Source organism: Pituophis catenifer, unplaced genomic scaffold (assembly GCF_029215685.1).
Source record: "Pituophis catenifer annectens isolate HBS135680 unplaced genomic scaffold, rPitCat1.0.hap2 SCAF_13, whole genome shotgun sequence".
Classification (NCBI taxonomy): domain Eukaryota; kingdom Metazoa; phylum Chordata; class Lepidosauria; order Squamata; family Colubridae; genus Pituophis; species Pituophis catenifer.
In genome coordinates, this window is record NW_027256893.1 from 25,832,284 (window position 1) to 25,854,807 (window position 22,524).

The 22,524-nt window shown below is 51.4% G+C and overlaps 1 protein-coding gene across 1 annotated transcript in view; it reads left to right on the forward strand.

Moving 5' to 3' along the window:
* The first annotated feature begins 11,413 nt into the window (after positions 1-11,413).
* The window catches only part of ZFHX3 (zinc finger homeobox 3), a 77,008-nt gene continuing 65,897 nt past the window's right edge, over positions 11,414-22,524 (forward strand). Inside the window, exon 1 of the mRNA XM_070952678.1 lies at positions 11,414-11,438. The gene's annotated coding sequence lies outside the window, so the exon portion shown is untranslated. The remainder of the gene's footprint in view (positions 11,439-22,524) is intronic.

The window sequence follows — 22,524 nt, forward strand, 5'->3', positions numbered from 1 at the left end:
TTCCTCATTAGAACCCCCCTTCTCGGCTCTGTTTCTGACCTCCACATTGGGCCCCGCTGTCTGGCCTAGTCACCAGGACGCCTGTCTGTGCTTCACTTGGTCACAGGTAGTGAATTGATCCCACTGCCTGGAGCTGCCTAACATCTTGAGTCCCGAGCTGGCCCCGAGGCCATTTTAGAGAACCTGTTGGGTGAACGCAGCCAAGGCTGCAGCAACTCATCTCTGTAGATGATGCACCCATTTTATTGACTCAGTTTCAGTTTGTTGAAGTCAGTGAAGTCTCTAAATCTCTTCTCTAGGTCTTCTCTGAAGCCATCTTCCCTGTTCGTGGTTGGTGCGGTGATTTCTCTGTCTTTTATTTTTTGAATTTGTATGGACACCTATCTCTCAATTGTTTCTGGGCAGTGAACAAAATTCAAAAAATAAAAGCAATTAAAATAATACCCAAATTATTGATTCTTAATTAAAAATAGCAGCAACTATGACCTCCCATCATGACTAAATGAATCCCCAAATGGGTCTCTGCTCGGGACCCCTTGTCCTGGACGGCAGCCCCCAGCCTCTTCTTACTTGCAACTCCTAAAGTACAGGAAGAACCTTTTTCTGAACAGCAAATTTAATAAAATTTAAGTGTTCTTTTCCTTTAATTGTAATTTTTAATTCCTTCTGGTTCCCTCTAGTGTGCAAGCTTCAGGATCCTACCCTATCATTTTTTTTTTTTTTTAGTAATCAAAACAACAGCATTTTCCCACAAGAAAAAGTCTTAATGACAAAATCTTATTTTAAAACACTCTGGACTCTTCATCTATTTGTAACTTTCCAAAATCAGTATCTATCTATCTATCTATCTATCTATCTATCTATCTATCTATCTATCTATCTATCTATCTGTCTTTAAACTTTAAACTGCAAAACTCATTGATCCAAAGGTTCCTAATAGCCAAAAAGCAGTGAACCACCATTTTCTGAAAGTGGTTAGAAAAAGAATTTTGTGAATCCAGTGTCCTTTTTTGAAGGCGTGGACCTTGGTTTGAGCAGAAAATGACAGTCCCCTCGTCCCCTGGGGACTGCGGCCTTATAGCTCCTCACGAGGATCAACTATCTGGAGCCCTTGTGGGCATCTCAAGTCCTCTCCATGTCCAAAGGGGGATTATCAAAGAGCTGCTCCACTCGCCAGCTCTTCATTCCAGGGTGACCACTGGCCGCCCTCCCAGAGGAGCCATCTTCAGGTTGCCATTTCTGCCTCAGATGTGCCATGCAGCATTCCCTCAGGAGGGAACCGGGAAGGTGGCCACCTCATAGACTGGGCTTTTCAAAGGACTCATCTTTCACACTTGCATGTCCTACTGTTCTTGGATTGCTAGTCTATCTAAGCATTTTTCTGGACTCTCTGCAAGCTGGAGAGTCAGTAATGGACAGACAGTGAGAAAAAATAAAGAGGATTGCTGAAAAAGAACCTGATCAGAGAGAGCAGAGCCCAAAAGTCATTTTAAGAAAAGTAGCTTCTGAAAATACAAACAGCAGGGGCAACTCTGTTGTTTTTAGGCCCTGATGAAGGGACAGGAGCAAAGATGTGGTCCGGCCCTGAGGAGACTCGGGCAGGCCTCAAGCCCCGGCTGGAAGTTGCCTTCGAGCACTGCCTGAGCGGTAGGTGGCCATCATGAGAGTAGCCCCCGGTGACATTGTGACCTCTATATGGCACATTTGATTGTTTGGCCATCTCTCTTGCTGCTGACGGGAAAAACAGCGGCTGCCCTTGTGTTGGCTTTGGGGCCAGGGGAGTGTTGGAGGAACTGCCTCTCTCACATTTTCTGGCACCGAGTCCCATCACAGAGCCTCTAACCTGCATCAGACTTCAGGATGGGACTGGTCCAACTGGTGAGTTGTTGTGATCCGTTGAGCCTTGGAGCACATCAGAAACAAAACATTGCTGAGCAACGGGACCTTGGTATATCTGTGCTGCCCAAATCCAGGTGACCACAAGAGGGCAGCAAAGAGGTTCAAAAAGTGCTGCTTGCCACCGGATTCTTTGGCAGCTCTTGTGTAATCCCGCCCCCCTTCCCAGAGTTAAGCAGGCTGGCTCATTTGTTTCACCCATCATCCTGTGTCCTTTCAGAACAAGCAACATCCTTCAGAGTGCGGAAAAAGAACACAGGAAGACAAATGAATGAAAGGCATGGGATAAGAGAAAAGACAGGAGAGCGAGCTAACCCCCCCCCTCCATGCCTTTCCCTCCGTTTCCACAGATCCCACACACAGGACATATAACTAATACCGATGCTCAGTCCAGGTAGCACCCGAGGGTCAGAATCACGATGGGCACAAGATGATTTGGCTTCCCATCTGACCCCTCTAGGGCTATTCGTAGGACAATCCGGAGTACCTAGGGAGCGGTTGCTCCCGGAAACTTTAGAGGGCAAAAGGAGCTGCTCTCCTTGAGATGCCAAGGATTCTGAGTCCAAGAAAGAAGCCGAACCACTCAATCAAGTTTTACTTGGCTCTTCTCTGAGTACCTAATGCAATCCCCCAACCCCATGAGCAGAGTCTCCTTTGCTAACATTCCAGAGTGGACATGGAAAAATGGTTTTGTGGGAAGCCTGACTCCATTTGGCCGGAAGAGCAGGGCAGGCGGTTCCACAGCGTTGCCTGGAAGCAGTGAGGTGACCAGTGGTTGGGGAGACTCCGGGTTGGAGGGTGGGGCTTGGGGGGGGGCTGAATGGCTCTTCCAGCTCCATAATTCTCTGAAGGAGACCATTTTTTCTCTTCCTCTAAAAAGGAGTGAATGATCTGCTTCTCTTCTTGGTCAGCCATAGCAATGCGTTTCATGCTTAAAAGCAAGAGAGGAATTTTAAAACAAAGCCCTTCGCTAGAGCTGGAGCAGTGGAAGGCAAGGACCTCCTTCCTCTAGCTTCCGTCAGCCTGAGAGTATAGAAGGGACAACAAGCCAACACTGAAAAAGCTTGCATTACAGTGACACTTCATTCTTCATCCTTTCTATAATGTGGCTAATACCGTTCTCATAGAAATATGCCTTTGCATTTACTGGGCTTAAGAAAGCTATTCCTGCAGTTGTTTGCACAACATAATCAAACAGTCCATCCCTTTTTAGTGCAGCATCTTGTGCAAATCCAGCTGATATAGTAAATTTACTGTTTGTGTAATGTGAACCCAGAAAATCCAGCTACTGACCAAACTATGGATCAGTGTGCAGTGTCAATTTCCTTTCTCTCTCTCTCTTGCCTTGTGAGAGCTGCAAAATTTTAGATTTCCTAGTAGATGGCAGCAAACAAGGCTGTTTTGAATCTCTTATCAGCCACTTAGTGGTCATGTCAGTTTTTGCAGCCCTTACTTCAGATTGACAACTGCCAGTTCCTCCAAGCTAGCCTGTTTTGCCAGACTTGCGTGGAATCTATTCTGATGAAAGCACCCCAAGCACTTTTTAATGGGACTTTCTAAGCCGCCACATCTTTAAGAATTAGAATGACGTGTAGGCTGAGATACAGATGAGCAAATATATAGATAGAAATGGGATATATATACCATGTTTCCCTGAAAATAAGACCCTGTCTTATATTTTTTGAACCCTGAAATAAACATATGGCCTTATTTTCAGGGAGGTCTTATTATTTTGGGGTACATTGAGGAAGATGGATCCCTCTTGCCATCTTACCTGATTTCCAGCTGTGTCTCCCTAACCCTAACCAGAGGAAATGATGGGGACCGGCTGCGTATGAATTTAAATATTTTTGGGGAGGGCTTATTTTTGGGGGGCATGTGTTCAAAAGCCCAATTGGGCTTATTATCAGGGGATGTTATTTTCAGGGAAACAGGGTATATATACACACATACAAACGTACATACCTAGTATCATTTGCAATGATGAGGCATATTCCAAGGTTAAAAAATGTATGGACATATGAGCACAAGTTTTCATAATGTCTATAAATGTAGATTTATTTATACAGACTTATACTCTAATGGCAATTTGAATATAAATACAATATATTTCACTCCAATTGTTTGTCCTTTTAGATAGATCAGACCAGAAAATAACGCCACAAAGAGCAAAAGTAGACTTTATTGAGAATAGAGCTGGAAGAGACCTTGGAGGTCTTCTAGTCCAACCCCCTGCTCAAGCAGGAGATCCTATACCATTTCAGACAAGGGACCGTCCGGTCTCTTCTTAAAAATCTCCATTGATGAAGCACCCACAACTTCTGACAGCAAGCTGTTCCACTGGTTAATTGTCCACACAATAATCCACGATTAGATGTTGATTATTTATTTACCAAACAAATTTATGTGCTGCCCAACTCCAGATTACTCCAGGTCGCTCACACCATTAAAACATAAGGACTACAATGAATAACAATGAAATAAATGTTGAGAGTGACAAAGCAAAAAAGGGGCTTCCCTCTCCAAGAGCCAGCTCTTCCCAGGGTCCTAGGGGCTGCCACAAGGCATTTGATGTGAGCAGAACCTTTAGACGGCTCCTCGCTGAGCAACTGGAATGCTGACCGATGCATTAGATTAGGATGCTTTCGCTGAAAGACCAGCTCTGATTCCCAGCTGCTTTCCAAACTCATTTATGGGGTGTTGGTTTTAAGCCCCCCAATGCTCCAAGCCTGATAGCTGACCTACATGCATTTGGCGTTGCTCTTGGCAGCAGAAATTCCAAAAATTCTGATAAAGGTGCTTAGGTAGCCAGGAGCATGGAAAGGCTCCTTGTGCATCGCTCCCAGGTGTGGGATGGGTTTGCCTCTACCACCCCCTCCACTTAAGAGGAAAGGCGTTAATACCTGCCTTTCAAAATTAGTTTTCCCTTTTCCTTTTTAGGATGAGACGCTTCTAGGAGAACACCTACATGGAGCAGCACAGGAGCAGCAAGCAGTACGTGCTGGACAGTCACATGAAGAAAGAGTTCCCAACTTTTACAAGAACCAAAATTTGCTTCGAAACAATCCAAGGATTTATCTGACAAAATCCTTCAGAAATACACCAAAGAGCCAATCTACAGAAAGCAAATATTCACCTCTCTTGATGCCTCTGGATCTGCTGTTTTCTTCCCTGAATCACAAGCGGGCAGGAGGAGGAAGAGGAAGAGCCAGGCGTGGAAGTGCAGGAGCAGGTAGGGATCCTCCTTGGGGCCATTTTCATGATTTCTTGCTAAGTTGATTCTGGATTGTTCCCATTCTATTCTTCATTATAGATGAGCAGGTACAATATAGGTAGTTCTTGACATACAACCATTTGTTCAGTGACCATTCAAAGTTACAACAGCACTGAAAAAAGTGACATGGCCATTTTCATACTTATGGCCATTGCAGCATCCCCAGTGTCATGTGATCAAAATTCAACTGGCACGTATTTATGATGGTCGCAGTGTCCCCGAGTCGAGTTATCTCCTTTTGCGACCTTCTGACAAGCAACGTCAATGGGAAGTCAGATTCACCTAACAGTCATGTTACTAACTTAATAACTGCAGTGATTCACTTAACTGGCAAGAAAGGTTGTAAAATGGAGCAAAATTCACTTAACAATTCTCTTGCTTAGCAACATAAATTTTGGGCTCGATTGTGGCTGTATGTCAAAGACTACCTGTGCTAGCGTAAACCACCATTCTGACAAACCTTGTATCCATAGCCTGAGCTGCTGTGAGGCCTCCTAATCCTTGGCAGTGTTGCATCTCCCAGTCGGGACCGTCCTCCACACTTCTCGGACATCCCATTCCATGCAGCTATGCCATCCCTCTGGACGGCTGGTGCCTCTGCTGGGGGGGGGGGAGCTATTGGTTCAGTAGTGGGCGTGCAGAAGGACGTTTGATCAGCTATGGAGAGAAGCAGCAAAGAAGAGAAGCCGGAGGTGACCTGGCTGATCAGCCCCACTCCTCTGGAGAGACAGCCTTGTCTCTCGCATCCCCCCATAAAGGGCCCTTCCCCGCTCCAGTATTCCAGGCAGGTGGTACCTGCATTCAGATGCGGGTGCGCCAGAGTTGCTGAGATTTTCACTTAACTCTTCTACTGATCATTGTGTGCACAATTCGCCTGCTACTATGTGAATGGGACTCTGAAAGATGCCGCCCTTTTCCTGCCTGCAGGTGGTGGATTCTCCTGGGGTAGGAACCACCCACAAGTGCCCTTGGGCAGCTCTCCCTGGCGCCACCAGGAGAGTTCTCAGGATGGCCAAAGGCCTCCGTGCTGAGTGGCCTGTGTCTGCTGTGCCTGAGGTGAGGAGCATTTCAGGCTGTCAGTGGGGTACAGGGTAGCCCCCTTTTGGACATCAATGGCCTGTCTCTCTTTAGGAGTAGTCAAGAGTCCAACATGATAGACACTCCGGCATTCTCGCCAAGGCCAATATTTCCTAAGGGGTGGTGGGCACAAGCATGAAGGGTCCCCAGATCCCCTCCCCTCTCCTCAGCAGGGGAGATCAATGGGGACTCCTTCGCTTCCCTTTTGGAGCATTGCCCTTAAGGTAGATATTTAGATGGTGGCCCAGGAAAGATGTCCCAGGCCGTTGGGCCCCTTTCTTTCCCTGGGGGGGGGGGCAGGAGGAAGACAGCTTGCAAGTCCCACAGCTTTTATCTGCCAAGCTTTCAGGGCGAGGTCAAGGGTCAAGGAGGCAGATGCGGGGGTGCCAGGACAGTTTAAGGCTGCCTGCAAGTGGGTCTTTCCTGAGCTTTTGCGCAGGCCTCTTTTCCTGCTCCTCTTATATGTTGTCACTGGCAAAGTAAATGCGCCACAGAAATGCACGAGCGCGATGCTTCGTCAGGGGCCACGCTTGAATGAGAGAACTGGCCTGAGAATGACCCCAACATCAACAGGATTATATTAGATTTCACCTTGCAGACCAAGCCTCAATGGGAGGCCATCAAGTCCTGGATGCTGGCACTCGCTTGCTGGGCAGGCTCTGCCAGGGGTTAACATCTTGTGTCGAGTCAAGCAATGGATTCCCCCTGGCTAAGGAGAGCTGGGAAGTTTCCAGGGACATCCGGTACCTGCAGCTGCCCTGTCTGCAAGAGGAGCCAACCTCCTTCCCTTCCTATCTCACTGGAAAGAACCGTTTTGTCTCTAGGGCAGGTCCTGCCAGCCCGAGTGGGCTCAAGCAGACGGAGCACCAAAGTGCTGCTCGCTGCCCATCGCCCAACAACCTGGACTTCTTCCCTGTTGGAGGAAGGTGCCTGCCCTGTCCCCGCCAGGTACACAGCAGACCTATAGGGCTCCTTCTGCTGAATTGCCCAGAAAGGCCAAAAGAGCCAAGCACAAAACCGGTTCCTGCTCAGGCCAGGAGTCCAGAACTGAGGCCTTTCCAAGTCAGTGGAGATCCTGTAGCCGGAGAGCAGGAGGGGGATAGGAGAGAAAGGGGAAGCTGGCCTTCCCAGGTGCTCTCAAAGCAGCTCTTTGTAGCTTGACATGCTGTCCTTGAAGGCAAAACAAGGTGGCACAGAAAGACAAGTCACACTGGACAATATTTTCTCCTGTTGGGAACAGAAATAACAATTATAGAGATGGCTACAGTTTTCTTCATACTTGGATGCAAAAACAAAGCTATGTGGAGAATATGAAATTTCATTTCATTTCATTTCATTTATTCGAATTTCTATACCGCCCTTCTCCTTTCGGACTCAGGGCGGTGAACAGCCAGATAAAAAACATCTATACAAACATCACAGTTAAAATAAAGTTAAAATAATTTATAAATTTGGCCCATAATTTAAAACTTGTCAATTAAAATAAATATTAAAATTACTTGTAAAGGGAGGACTGTGTGTGGTTTACGTAGGTAGTGGAGGCCGTCTATCTCTCCTCTAAGACCACCACTGTCTTCCTATTACCAACTCTTCTTATTTTGTGGATAAAACACCCAAAGCCACGTTGGACTTGAAATGCTCCCCATACGATTTGGGACTGAAAATTTTGGATGCATTGGGACAATAAAACAACGTTCAAGAACAAGTGTTTTGAACCAGGCACCGACTAAACCATGATAAAAACAAATACAGTAATTTGTATACATTCTAGCACCTCCTGGAAGACTCAGCTGGCTGTACAGATGATCTACAAAATTTAGAATAGAGAGGATTTCCATTTTCTGCTTTTACGGCAGTAGAGACATTAAATTTGCAGACTGTATGAACTTGCAGGTCCCATGAGCAATGAAAAGGTTTCTGTTTTGTCATGGCTGTGATAAGTACTATAAAATGTACAATGTAAGGATGCCATAGATATGTTAAATAACATCATTTCTTAGCATAATTCAAAATGCCAGTGTTAAGCAAAACATACAGTACTATGAAATCAGAGCTTTTCTTGTTGTTCCAATGATGGATGAATGGCAAACCTGGCTGAAGCTCTGATTGTGAGGGTTTTCTCACTCCAATTTGTGTCCTGCTTATAGATGTATAAATTCATTCGCAGCCGTTGTAATCTGATGCTTTTCTGGGAGCATTTTCTTCTTAATCTCTGGGGAAGTCTCTTGGTGGTGCCCCCTCTCTCTCAGGGGCTGTCATACGAACACCAGCTCATTCTCCATTCCTCCCTGTGGTTCATTCTCCGCTTGCCGTGATTTTGGTGGTTGCAAAGCCCAATGAATTGTCTGCTTTCAAGCTGCCTGGATGGGCTGCCGCTCCATGAGGAACTGGCAGGAACAGCATACGGATTTTGCACAACAAAGCTTGGCCACTGCATTCTTTTCCATGGAAGAAACTTGAAAAATCCCTGTGCTGAAATGAACAAACAGCTTCTCAGCATTCCCAGGAAGGAGCAGTTCCAAACCCGAAAGTGCTGGTGGAGTAGCTGGGGAGCATGCCAGGTGCCCCTGGCGGTGGTGTGCTGGCTCAGGCCCTGGCAGGATGAAAGCCTTCCAGGCTATACGGCAGATTGCTTCCCTTAAGGCAGGGGGAGGACTTACGGAAACCACCATCAGTCAATCTGAGACAGCTCCTTCTATTTCCTTCCTTCCTTCCTGATGGAGCTGGTTAAGGCAGTCAGGCAGAGCCATTCAGTCAGGTCTTCCTTCCTTCTACCTCCCTCTGAACCCCATCATTCTTTCCAAAGCCCTTCAAGGTAGTCAGAGGCCAAGGCGCACCGGAGGAAGCCACTCTCACCACGGCGGGCCTGTGCTTAGGCTGACCGAGGAAGCTGTGAATTTTTGGCATTTTGGAGGCCCCCATAGCAGCCCCAGTGCTTCTCCCAAGAGGCTTGCAAGCAGGGGGTGAAGAGATCCTTCAAAGCCCCATCGACTTCATCTGTTCTGGAGTAGATTAAAATACCCCCACCCCACAGCCTTCAAGGAGCGGGACGCATGGCAAAAGCCAGCAACAAGAGTCCGTGACTCCCTTTGGTTTCTCCCAGGAGCATGACAGCAGTGTGACCAGGCCCACCTTTAGAGTGAATCTGCTGCCCCTTTATTTCCTATACAATTTGGACGAGGCGCAGTTTAGCAGAACTAAAATGCACTTTATTAAGTAGTAATTTGATAATTCTAAGAATGCCTGTGCTTCAGCCTGTATTTCAGTTTTAGATATAAGACTGAACTCACCTTGTAGTGGTGATTTAAAAATTTAACCAAAACATTCTTAGGATCAATGACTGTTTATTAGAATAAAATGAAGTTGACACCAGTACACTAATCTTAAATCTGAATCAGCAGGAGCTGAAGGCCAGAGTACCATTTAAGCATTGTTTCTGAGAAATAAGTTGCAAGTCATTTATACTTGTAAATTATTAAAATTACAACAAAAATGTTAATTAAACATAGTCTAATAACCACAATGCTACCACAAGTGGTTTGTATGTAATTTGGAAAAGAAATGTATTCCTTAGTAGGAAGTTCAAATGCACTGACCGGAGGACGCCCCCCCCCCCCCCCCCCGCTGGATGGCTTGCCCGCGGAGGGGCTTCTTGGGGCATGAAGGTCGCATCCCTCCGGCTCTTGCCGAAGGCTGCATCTTGAGCTTGTCGTCCTCTGTGCTGGGGAGCCAGCAGGCTTGCAGAAGAGCCTTCCCAGCTCAAAAGAAAGCGACCTTTGGGCCGACGGAGCGGCGGAGTATCGGGCGAAGGCCGCCTACCGAGTTGATCAGTCCAGCGTTTCCGCGGCCCCTCCGCCGGCAGGAGCCACCGAAAGCGCTGCGAGAGATCCGGCGTGCCCTCCCTCTCCGAACCCAAATGGCCGGCAAAGGAAGCCACTTACCCGGAGCCGCTTCTCCCAGGAAGAGCCCAGCTTCTGACGGGGAAACGTCGCCGAGGCAACCGGGTCCGCGAGCTCTTCAGCGCCGACCGAGACCGCCGCTGTTCCTCCAGGCAGCCCAGCCAGGCACCGCGGGCTTGGGGCCACCAGCCCCGGCCCTCCCGGCGACCCTTCTCGCTGCCCACGGCCGGCGTTGGGAGCGCCGACTTGGCTCTTGGGGGCTGCAGGGGTCTGCAGAGCCCCGGCCTGGGCGCGGCCGCCGCTCCGACTCCGGGCGGGGACTCCTTCTGCAGAACCGTCCGCGGAGCACCCTCCGCCCACTCCTCCTCTCGCTCCCCAGCCGACCTCCGGCGGCCCGGACGCCGCCCCCCCCCCGGCGCCGCGTCGGAGAAGACCCACGCCCGGCCTTGCGGAAGGAGGCGCCGCCGCCGGGCCGGCTGCCTTGCCCGCGCCGTGGCGTTGCCGCCGGAGCCGGATCGGGGCCGCGTCCGGCCGAGCCCCAACTTTCCCGGCAACTTCCCCACCCGGCTCCAGCCAGAAAACGGCTGGAATGCGCGGGGGGAGGCGGGAGTGGGGGCCCCCCGCCCTCCTCCGCCCGTCCCTCCCTCCCTCGCAGCTCCGCTCCGCCTGCGCTCCCTCCCGCCCTCCCCCGCCGCCTGGGCTGAATCTTATTGATCCAGAAGGTGGCTAATTAGCCCTTCCCGTCGTGCCTGGGTAATGAGGCACATGCGCACTGCACTAATCAGCCATTTTTTGCAGGAAACTAATTAGCAGAATAAAGATCCAAAGAGTTTTTTTCCTCCCCAATCAGCAGATCTGAACGCGGGCGCTTCCTGCTCCGGCCGCCCCGCCGTCCGGCTCCCGCCCGCCCGGGCCCCCGCCAGCCTCGCTCCGGGGCGCCGCCGCTCCCGGCGACGATGCTGCTGCTGCTGCTGCTGCTGGGCAGCGGCGGCGGCGGCGGCGGCGGGGGAAGCAACGGCCCCGGCGGCGCAAGTGGAAGCGGCTCCCGCCCGGCTCCGGCCGCCGCGCCTGCTCCGCGCCTCTCCTCTGCCTCATCTCGCCGCCGCCGCCGCCGCCGCCAGTCCGGGCTGCAGCTCGGAGCCCGCCGCGCCCGCAGCCTTCATGGGATCCGTCGCACCCCCACCGCCGACCGGGATTAGCCGTCTCGCCGGAGCCATCGCAGCAGGAGGGGCCGAGGAGGAAGAAGAGGAGGACGGGCGAAGGAGGAGGGAAGCCGCCGCCGCCGCCGCCGCGTAAGTGGCAACTTCGCTGCGCCCCGCCCGGGCTGCTTTGCATGGGGTAGCCCGGCCCCTTCTCGCCGGATCGGGGCCGCTGCTCTCCTCCCCACGGCGGAAACTTTGGGCGCCTGTCGCCGCGGGCAGGTGCTGCGGAGCGGCCCAGGCCGGGCCGGGCGCCGGTCTACCGATGGGCGCGGAGGGCAGTTTGGAGCGGGAGCGCCGCGGGGCCCGCCGAGAGCGGCCACATTGATCGGTCCATCTGCATAATCGATCTGGCAGCCTCGGAAGCGTCGGGCCGCGGCCGCTCTCGGTCGGCGGCCTTCTTGTGCTCGGGCCCGGCGCGAGCCGCCTCTCCCCGCTTGCGGGGGCTGCCGCTCCGGAGCCCCGGCCCGCCGCAGGGCGACCGGACAGCCAGCCCGTGGCTTGGTGCCGAGTCGGCCGTTCGGGCCGTTCTCCGGCCGAGGCCAGATGGGCCGGGGCTAAGCGCGGCTCCCGTTCGGCCGGGCGACTGCGGCTCCCCGGACCGGAAGGTTCCGCCTGCGCTGGAGCGGCCGTGGTTTGTCCCCAGTCGCGGCGGTCCCGCACCGCGCCGGAAACCGCGAAGTTGAGCCGTGCCGCTTTCTCGCCGCGCCGCTTTGCTAAGCCGCTTCGCGGCGGCGGCCCAAAGTTCGCCCGGAAGGAATCCCGCCCGCCTCGGCCAGAGCCAACCGTGGCCCGCAGCGCCGCCTCGGCCGGAGCCTGCCCGGTCTCCCTGCCCCGGGATCGAGCGGGCTTCTGGCGGCGGCCGCTGCGGGCAACTCTAGCCAACCTCGGCTATCGCTGCGAGCCACGCATTTTCCGCCGGCCTTTCCGTGCCCGAGCTGCGGTTTGAGTTACACAAGAGGCTGCGGGCTTTTCGTCACTCAAGCCTTGCCTAGGAGGCGATTGCCAGACTCCGCAGCCGCCGGCCAAGCAGCCTTGTCGCGGGCCGATTTGCCCGGGGGCCGAACCGCCTGAGGCTCGGGCCAGGCTCCCGCCCGGGGACGCTCGTGCGGTAGGCGGCTGCTCTGATGCGGGTGGCTCGGTGCGGCGGCGGCTGCTTCGGATCTCCGACCTTTAGCCGCATTAAAAAGCCCCGTTCCCGGCCGTGGGGCACATCGCCTAACTTGCCCCGGGGGAGACTCGGAGCCGGGATCTTCTCACGAGCGGCAGGGACGACGGGCAGGGCTGCCGCGGGCGAGCGACCGCCGGCCGGAGCCTTCGCCTTCCCCAGAGGCTTCGGCCGGCCGCCCCGTGTCGCCTGGAGTTCGGGTCGGCTCTCGACAAGCCGTTGTCGGTATTGTTTGTGCTGGGGCTGCCGCAGGCCGACGGATTTCTGTGTCCGCGGGGCTCGAGCAGGCCTTGCGGGCGCCGCCGCCGCCGCCTCCTTCCATTCAGGCAGCCGCCGCGGAGCGAGCCCTGGCCCGGCGACTGGGGCGGCTGCGAGTCCGGCTAAATATCGGGGCTTCCGCGTCAGGAGGCGTTAATGTCCCTTTCCTGTTGTGTCTTTTTATGCCCCGTGGGTGTGATTGTTCTAGTGTCCCCTCCCCACTTTCTTTTTAAAGTTCTAAAACAACTTCGATTCACTTGCAAATCCCAGGCCAGCCTCCGGGGCTCCTGCTGCGAAAAGAGGGGCGCTGCCCTTCTCCGCCCCGCCGTCCCTACTCCCAGTTTCTAACCGACCCCTCCCCCGCATCCCTTTCTCCGTTGTGGGCCAGTTGACTTCCCTTGCACAGCAGCGCCCCTGCCCGCAGTGAGCCCGGTCAGGAGGGAAGGGCTTCGAGAAGGGCCTGGGGTGGGAAGACTGAGGTGGGGGGAGGATCAAAGGCACAGACCTTTCCTGGGCTTTGGAAGGCCTCTTTCCTCCCCTGTTCGCAGGTGCCATTCTGAGGGGTGGGGGGGTTGAATGAATTCTATTTAAGGAATGGGAAACCACCGTTCCAGAGTAAGTCCCTGGATCAGGCCAGGGTGTTGCCAGATCTGGCCCTGCCTCTTTCCGCAGGGAGAGCAAGCTGCCTCAGGTCTTGGGTGACTGGAGCCCCTCACTGTGCTCGAGGACACCAGAAACTAGGAAGCCTCCGTGCCCTTGGATGTGTGGCAGATCAACCTTGATTACCACAGATATTGCTAATTAACAGACCACTTAGTTGGAAACCTCAAATCCCATCATTATCAGCCCCTTAAACAGAGCCTGGGAGGGAGGGAGCTGAGCCTTTCTTTACTCCCCTTTGTGCTGGAATTCTTGGGGGGGGGGGCGGTGAACAGGGAAGAGAGACTGAATTCATTGTATACATGATGTACAATGACAATAAAGGCTATTATTATTATCATACCTTTTATTCATTAAACATGAAACTCAGTCAACTGAACATTTAAAAATGTATCACAAATATTATTTACTGGCACTGATGGTTGATATGGGTTGCTGCCAGCATCCTAGGTATCGACCAAGTATTTTCTTAAAATATACGATGTTCCGAGGAGCACAGTTTTTTGCAGTTCTCCTGGTGTTATTTCAGGAAGCATCATTGTTGTTGCTGTTGTTGTGATGATGATGATGATGATGATGATGATGATGATGCCACGCTTTCATTTTGACCCATGCAGCATTGGCTGCCTAGATGCGGCAAGACCTTTTTTTTGAAGGCCTGACCTCATGCTTTCTACATTTTGAAGTGTTCTTTTTTTATTTATTTCTGCCATTACAGCTTTCCTTATTAGGCTGCAATTTTTTTTGTTCCAAAGAAAAGAAAAGAGTCAGTACTACTTCAGCCTAAGGTTTCAAAATCTCATTTTCTCGATTCCCTTGAAGTATCCCATCTACCATCCAGTTGTCCATATTTTATTTATCAATTTTTTATTTGATAAATATCAGAATGAGAAATGCTATAGCTGAAACCTTTGTGAGTCATGGACTCACGGCTGGTTGCAGTTGTGGTTCATTTTCAGGGAAGGCTGGGCCCTAAATAACTTTGGGGTAGACTAGATGCCGTGTCAGGAAAGACTGAGAAACAAAGGGGCCAGGTGAAACCTTCTACAAGTACTTGGTTGTTTGGCAGTGTTTTTAGAAATAAACGGATAGGTAACTGCACATTTACTGTTGTGGGAGAAGGATGTTAGTTGGCTGAGGAGTCTAGTAATTATGGGTGTGTGGAGAGACCCAGCTGATGTTGCCAAGAGAGTGGTCTGTGCTTGATGGGGGGGGATTGTTTAAGGGCCCCCTCCCAGTTAAGGAAGGACAGAGATGGATTGAGCCTCTCGGATTGCAACACAGCAGAGGAAGGGAAGGAACGGCTGTGCCTGTTCTGGCCCTGAAAGAGACACCTCAGCCGGGGATGGGGCACCGGTTCCTTTCAAGTGCCCCCAGGGCTGATGTCTGTGGATGAAGCGGTTATCTCCACAGCAACCACAAGTTAAAAGGAGGAGGGCGATGGGAGCTTCTCAGGGAATGTGGCAATATGTGGCCGGTGCAACCTTGGCCCTTTAATCAGATTTTTTTTTCCGCTGGGTCCTTTCAGGAGGGAGAGGGTAAAGTCTGGTGTGGTCGGGCCTGGCAGCCACCGAATACCCTACTTGCCTGTAATGGCACTTGGGCACATGAAGGAGTCTGAGCCAGTGGATTTGGGAGATTGCACTGGGGACCAAGGCGGCTTTTCAGCTGGTTTCACAATTTGTTGTTGTAATGAAGAATTTCAAGTTGCTTTTTCATGATGGTGCAAAATAAGAAACATTCCCTGTGCTTGATTAGAATCCGTATTGCCTTTAATTAGGTGGGTTAGTGTTCTTGTTTCAGGAGCCTTTTCAGGTTGCTACTACAGGTGTTGAGGGTTTTCGGTGGATGGAGTTGCTGAAGGAGCTATTTTTAAATTTTCAAATGGGAGCTTCCCTTCTGAGCATTTTCTAGACCACGCTGGTCAAGTCCTGGGGAAATCTTCCTTAGCTGATCCCATTGTGCTTGGGGGGGGGGGGGCAGTCGGTCCTCCCCTGTCCCCCTCCTGTATGAGAAGGCCTCAAGGCGTTGAATGATTCTGTGGTGGCAACTGAGCAGTTCTTGTGATTTGCTGGGCTTATCTCCCTTTTCTTCAGGAAGGGAAGGAAACATCCTCGCAGGGCTCCCTTGATTGGGCCTCTGCAGCAGCCCCTGTGAGGTAGCTTGATGAGGGGTGACTGGCTCAAAGCCATTGGGCTTTGGCCCAGCGTAGAGCTGAAACTGGGCACCCCATGGGCTCTCATGCTGCAGCCCTTCTGGTGCTGTGGCTCAGCTAGGGCCTTGGGTTGTTTTGGACTCCTGAAGCAGCCGTTGCAACTCCCCAAGGGCCACGCCATGGTGGTGTATTGCTCAGGCACCTTGACCTGGAACAGGCCAGTCTGCAGACGTGACCTCTGGCTGATGCCCTGCCTGGCCAAGAGGCTCTCTGGAAGAAAGAGGAGTGGCGTGGAGGGAAAAGGCCACAAGCCTGCCTGAAGAGCCTTCGCTTTTCCTGGAAATTCAGTGTGAGAAGAGAAGGGCTGCCATCTTCCTGGGGTGTGTGAATCCCTTGAAGGATTGTTGACATTCCTGGTGGGCTTCTGGGCTGGACTGGGTTGAAAAGTGGAAGCATATGGCTGCTGCTTCACTGGTAGGGGCTGCCTTCCAGCAGGTGCCTTGTTCCTGGCTGGCAGTGTATGAAGAGGACCTGTCCCCATCACCTGCCTGACAGAACTGTAATGGCTGGATAAGTGCACTGAAAGCACTTTGGGTACCACGAGGAGCTCAAGAGCTTCCATTTAACCTTTGGGTTTGCTGATGTCCAACAGGATTTTCTCGCCCATCTCCCTTTCCCCCCAACAAAGGCTGGCAAACTAGATGTTCTAAGGAAGGAGAACTTAAGGCTAAAGGAGGACATCATATGGGGTACTGCAGACCACCCAGAAGAAGCCCCAGCAGTCCCCTCCGTCTGAGCAGCCATCCTGTCAGGCTCTCCTCAACTGCAGTGAGCCTGGCTCTTCCCCTTGGCTCTGGCCTGGGCTGTGTTCAGGACATCCAATGTCTTTAGATGTGTTGTTGGGGCTGTTGGGGAGTATCTGGAACAGATTTCTTAGGACAAACTTCTTTCAGCATTCTGAACGGCTCACATAAAACAATTCTCCCTCTCAATTTTTAGTACTCAGCTATGGCAAGCATCTCTGTTCAGCAGACAGTATCAGATGTTCCATTAGTCCAGCTGCACTCAAAAACTCCAACGCATCTTTGCCATTGTGCTTCTAACCTGCTTTGGAGGTGTTACACAGCTTCACAGGTAGCAATGAGGGAAGCAGAACAACCAGGATTAATTAGCAAGGCTGGAGATTTTCCGCTGGGCAGGGGGAACTCGATGCAGGAGAGCAGCAGTCCTCCCCAAGGGCCAGTCCCCACTTGGGGCCCAGCAGCCTCAGCCCAGGCCCTTTTCCAGCTGCGAGTAGCATTGCATATTCCTGCCTTTCCTGTAACTGCTCTGTAGGGTAACAGGACTATTTAATTTAAGGCTGATTTGGTTATGGGCATCTATGAAGTCCTTGGTGCTCTTTGAACTTGGAGACATTTCGTTACCCAGCTGAGCAACATCCTCCATACTGATAATGTTCCCTAATTGGCAGGCAAACATCTCAGTTCAGAGAGTAACAGCAGATCAACCCTGAGCTTCTTTTCTGTTGGGGCTTCCATCTTGTTCCTGGCAAAGTGGGATGGTTTTGACCTCATAGCTCCCAAAAGTTCCTTTGCTGCATTACCTCCAGTTGCTTGGACAACTTGCCCCCGTGGCCTGTTGCCTACCTGGGACCCAGGTGCCCTGGAAAAGGCCTTCACGGGGGTCTCTGTCATGCACAGGTGCTTGCAGCGCTCCAGAGGGAGTGGGTCTGCAGAGGCCTTCCCAGCGCTGATCACTCTGTGGGCTTTGGGAAATGACACGCTCTGAAGCAGGCGCAGCTCAGTGCCAGGGAGCTTGGCAGCACCATTAGGGCACCTGGCCAAGGGTGCTCCTTGCTTGGATTGCTCACTGCAGGGCCACGGGGGTGGGGGTGCTTCATCCTGCTGGCACTCGCATCAGCTGCTGCATTTTGAACATCTTTTCTGAAGCTGGGCTTGCCCCTGGCATGCAGCCATGACTTGCATAACCATGATTTATTGAATAAAGCACAAGGGCTTGACTTTGTAGAGCAGGCTAACCCATAAACTGTGGGCTTACACAGTGTTGGATGCCAGAATTAAGCAATGGCCCTTCTGGCTTTGAGGGAGACCCAAGTGCTGCCTGCCTCTCTCTTGAACTTGAAATGGACATGAGAGATGAGGGACGGACGAGCTCCCCAGGGAGTGGAGCTCTGCTGCTGCGCAGAGGAAGCTTTGCTGATCAGGATCTCGGGTGGTCAGTCGCTTCTGAAGATGGTACATTGAAGAAGCCAAGATGGTGGCTATTGTGGCCACAGTAGGACGTCTGCATGGAGAGAGGACAGTTGCCTGGAGATTTGATTTTGCTGCAGGGAGCTGTTTGGGGATGGGTGAATGGCAACAGCACCAGGAAGATAAAAATGGGATTCTCTGAGTAAACTTGGTAGTCAAGCCTTTGTTCCTCCTTGTGCTCCCTTCCAGTTTTGGGAGGGGAGGTCCCTAGGGAGCAGAAGCTGAGGTGGGGTGGAGCAGAGCCTTACCTGGCCATATAATCCTTGACCTGCTCATAGGTCCATGGTTCCTAGTCATTAGAAGAACTACAAAGAGGGAACTGCTTCTCTGGGAATGTTTTCCTCCCCATGGGTCCCCGGCCAGTATAATCGGGTGCCAGTGATGGGTTCCTTATGCCAGAGACCTTGGAGGTCTTCTAGTTCAACCCCCTGCTCAAGCAGGAGACCCATATCATTTTAGACAAATGGATTGTCCAATCTCTTCTTAAAAACGTCCAGTGTTGGAGCATCCACAACTTCTGGAGGCCAGCTGCTCCACGGATTAATTCTTCTCGCTGTCAGGAAATTCCTCCTTAATTCCAGCTCTCCATCCTTTAGGTCTTGTCTTGCCCTGCCCTTGGGGACTTTGGAAAATAGCTTCCCTGGGGCAAGTTTGAGGCCAGGAAATGTGAAGGGTTGTGCCTGTGAACAACAACCTCTCGCTCTGCCCAATTAGGATTTGCCTTTGGCCTTCGATCCTGCAGTAAAACTGCACACATACAAGTAGTCCTTGACTTACAACCAGCCATTTAACGACAGTTCAAAGTTACAGCAGACTCAAAAAAAAGTTACATATGATGTGTCCTCAAAGTTGCAACTGCTGCATCACCCCCAAGATCTTGTGATCGCATTTTGGTAGCAGCTTGCATTTACAAGCTGGGTTGCAGCACCCCGTGGTCTCATGGCTGCATTTTGTAACTTAATGCTTAATGACAGTCATAAAACGGTCATAAAATTGACTCTGGTCACATGCTGACTTACAACTGCAATGACTTACCGCTGAAATTCCAGGCTCTCTAAATTGAGGACTACCTGTACACCTTTCCATTAGCTGAGGTTAGTTGTTGCTCAGACTTTTACGCTGATAAGAGTAGGGTAGAAGTAAGACTGCTGGTGGCCGAGTACCGAGACTTGGACTAAGCAGGGATTCCTGGATTCTAAGGGATGAAGGTGTACCTCCTCCACTCACCATCCCTCATGCCTTCGTCACCCCCAATTGGATTACTGCAGTGCACTCTACACAGGGCTGCCCTTGAAGATCATCTGGTCCTGAATCAGTCCACCTGCATGAGCTGCACCAGTTCCCAGTTGCTTTCTGGAGGCAATTTAAGGGGCTGTTAATTTTTAAAGCACTGCATGGTATAGGACAAAGATTTGTGGGACCCTCCCTCTCTCTGCCCCATTAGGTCAGAAAGGGTGAGCACACTCCAAGTTGCCTCCCTTAAACCTTGTCATCTGATGGGACCCTGGCGGTGCCCCTTCTTTGTGTCTCCCCACCCCTTTTGAGAATCCTCCCACCTGAGATTTGGAAAAGCCTGCCCTCCAGGCTCTTTCCCCCAAATGGTGGGCTAGGAGGGTAATTGTGGGGTTGGTCTGGCACCTGGCCGGAAGAGTGGTCTTGCCCTCATTTTTGTGTTTACAGGCTGTTGACAGCTGCCAAGAATCAGTATATGAAATAGGTAACAATATAAATTCTTTAAATAAATAAAATAGATCTGGGTGCCGAGAGCCAGATTGCAGGGAAACCAGGTTTTATTGAAATGATAATTAATTAACCTTCTGATTAAAGCATGGCTGTGGGTGAAGAGATGCGAGGAGCTGGGTGGGGAGAACAGAGCGCAGGGCTGCTTCCCTCTCTTCAGTGGCTGCTGGCTCTGCTTTGGAGTCTTGCCTTCCATTTTTTTCATTCAGGACATAGCCTTTAACTGACCCAGAGCATTGCTTGTGTCCAAAGTTTATCGCTATTGCTGACATTCCGAAAACCCAAGAGATTTATTGTATCGGACAACGAAGGGAATGCTGCAGAAGGTTGGTGATGGTGACGGATGAATGATGCTGGATTGGCCGCAGCAGGTTGAGGATGGAGAAGGGAAGGCAGGCAAGTGTTGGCTTTGCTGTCTGGATGTGAAGCTGGGGCCATCCTGGGGTTGAGGAGCTGTGACTCCCACTGTTATTTTCAAAATCTAGCTCCGCTTATTTGGCGTGGGAGATTTCTGAATATATGTCTGTCTCTTTGAAGGGCCTTCTAAAAGTGGATCTTCTGTTTGATGTAAAGCCCTAGGATGATTTATAAATGATCTAAAATCTTCCCAAACAAAAGCAGCGAGAGTACAGTGGACACTAAATGTTCCCATCGTCAAAGCAAACAGGGTCTTATAATAACCATTCACAGTTGACAATGATGAAACTTAGAGAGACATGGAAAGCCTTTCCTGGCCATGGACTGGGGGAGGGGAGCGGGGGGGGGGGGAGGCTGGTAGGCAAGCAGGCCTCTTTCGAATGGGTAGCTAAGAGGCCTCCATCAGCTGGATGGAGGTGGGGCCCTCCTAAGTTTGGTTTCTGAGGGTGGGGGCCCACTTTAGACCTCCTCTCACTAGGAGCACCTTGTGGCTGCCCCCTCCCTGCTCCTTTTTTCAGAGTCTGTTTAATTTATATTTCTGGTGCTGCTGGATCTTTTAGTTTTGCCTGAGAATTTATTGTTTTTATAATTGATTGTTTGACTGATTGATTGGATAGTTGCTATTTATATTTTGTGTGCCTGTAAATGACTATGATTCTCCAGACTTTTCCGTTGGTTTCCAGTAGCCCTTTGCTTGATTCCCTGTCCAGACCTGCTCAGAAAAGTCTCCAGCTAGGCTTTGACCGAATAAGCCGTCCTGGCCGCCACTCTCTCCTCCAATCTGGTCTGAAACCTGGAAGTGAACCACAATTCAAAGGGAAGCTGAACCCAGGCAGCCCCCTCTCCTCTTAGCAAGCAGCGTCTTGTTTTCTGATATGTTGTTTGCCGTGAGATTTTGACAGGCACTACGTACATAGGGAGGTTTCTTAGTTCCCCGTTCCTTTGCCTGTTTTACCTGCTAATACAAATAAAATTTGCCTTTGGGCACGGTCAGTCGAGCAGCTTGGATCTAGGTGAGATGTGCAACGGGAGACTTTAGTGCAAGCCAGGAGCTCCTTATTTCCTGCTGGCTGCTTGAATGCCGCTTGGGAACAACAGGACTTGTCTCTTTCAAGACAGTTGCCATTTCAGGAACATTGGCACAGAACATCCAAACTTAACCCAGTTTTTGAAGCAGGTGGAATCATTGCAGGGTAGGAGAGAAAGAGCAGTATTTGAGAATGAGACCTTTGCTCTTGGACCAGCCCAAATGGAGAGATTGGCCAGTCCAGATGAAGGAACTCCACTGAAGAGCAAAGAGATTCCATGTTCTCCCTTGCAGGTATCTTTGGTGCCTTTGAGAACCAAGTCAGCCTCATAATTGTGGGCTGTGGGATTTTCCGGGGAAGAGATCCTGGACTTGTAAACGGTGTGGAGGGTTGGTCTGGGCCTTCTGAGGGACTTGCACAGAAGCCCTACCAAGCAGTGAACCAGCCTCTTCAGTGTCTGTTTCCAAAACGAATAAAAGCTGTTATTGCTTAAGGTAAATAAAGGTCTGCAAAGAGTAGCTGCAGCGATGCAGCGTATTAAGAATATCTCTGATTAGATATAGAAACATGCTTGGTCACATGGACAAGAATGGCAGTTGCTTCGAGCTGGTTTCCTTTCATCCTTGAAGTGGGCCGTATGGCCTTATGCTGTTGCCCTGATGAGCGTGCAGGCCTTCAGAACATGGCTCGGCTCAGGCACTCTCTCCGTTCTGATCAGGGGACAACGTCTGCCAGCCATGGTGGGTGGAGAAACTCCCCTGGGTGTATGGAATTCGTGCCTGGTCTTGCCTTTCCTGTTTCAGTGGAGTAGCCTGGCTAGTTTGTTCCACTGAGCCGGGCGGGCGGGCGGGCAAGAGGAAGGCGCTGGGGCTCAGCCGGCTCTAGTAAGTTTGTGTTGGGCTCCCTTGTCCTTGGCCCGCTTGTGATGACTGTTTGCGTAGACTGGGGCTCTCCTCTGCCCCCTTTCAGTGACCCTCCCTGAAGCTGCTGTCCAGGGTGGATTTGCATATGTTAATTGCTTGCCTTGTCCTAGCTTGTTAGCTGTGATATGTGGCTGCATTTGTATGCAAATAGTAGCAACTTGCTGCTGAGTTAATTAGTGCTTTTCACTTTATTTCCTGCAGCTCTGAAGAAAGGCTGGTTTCTCTTCCTCCAGCTGGCTCTCCTCCTCCTCCTCCTCCCCCAGTGCACTGGCTGCAGTTGCTGGGAGTGGTAATGGTTAAGGAGGGTCCCCAAGTCATCTTGTCCAGCAGGAGAAGGAGGTCAGAGGGCTCCTCTTCTTGTCTCTGTCAAGTTCAAGTGACCACTTGGCCATAGCTGTGGGAGAAATGGGATGTGTGTGTGTTAGGAAGGGTGACTCCCCTCCCCCCCCCCCCCGCTGCATTGTCCCTCTCATGAGCAAGACTGGTGGGGAGGGCCCAAGGCTCCAGATCCTCCCCTATCTTCTTGCTCAGGATTTTGCTGCTGCCCTTGTCGTCTTCGG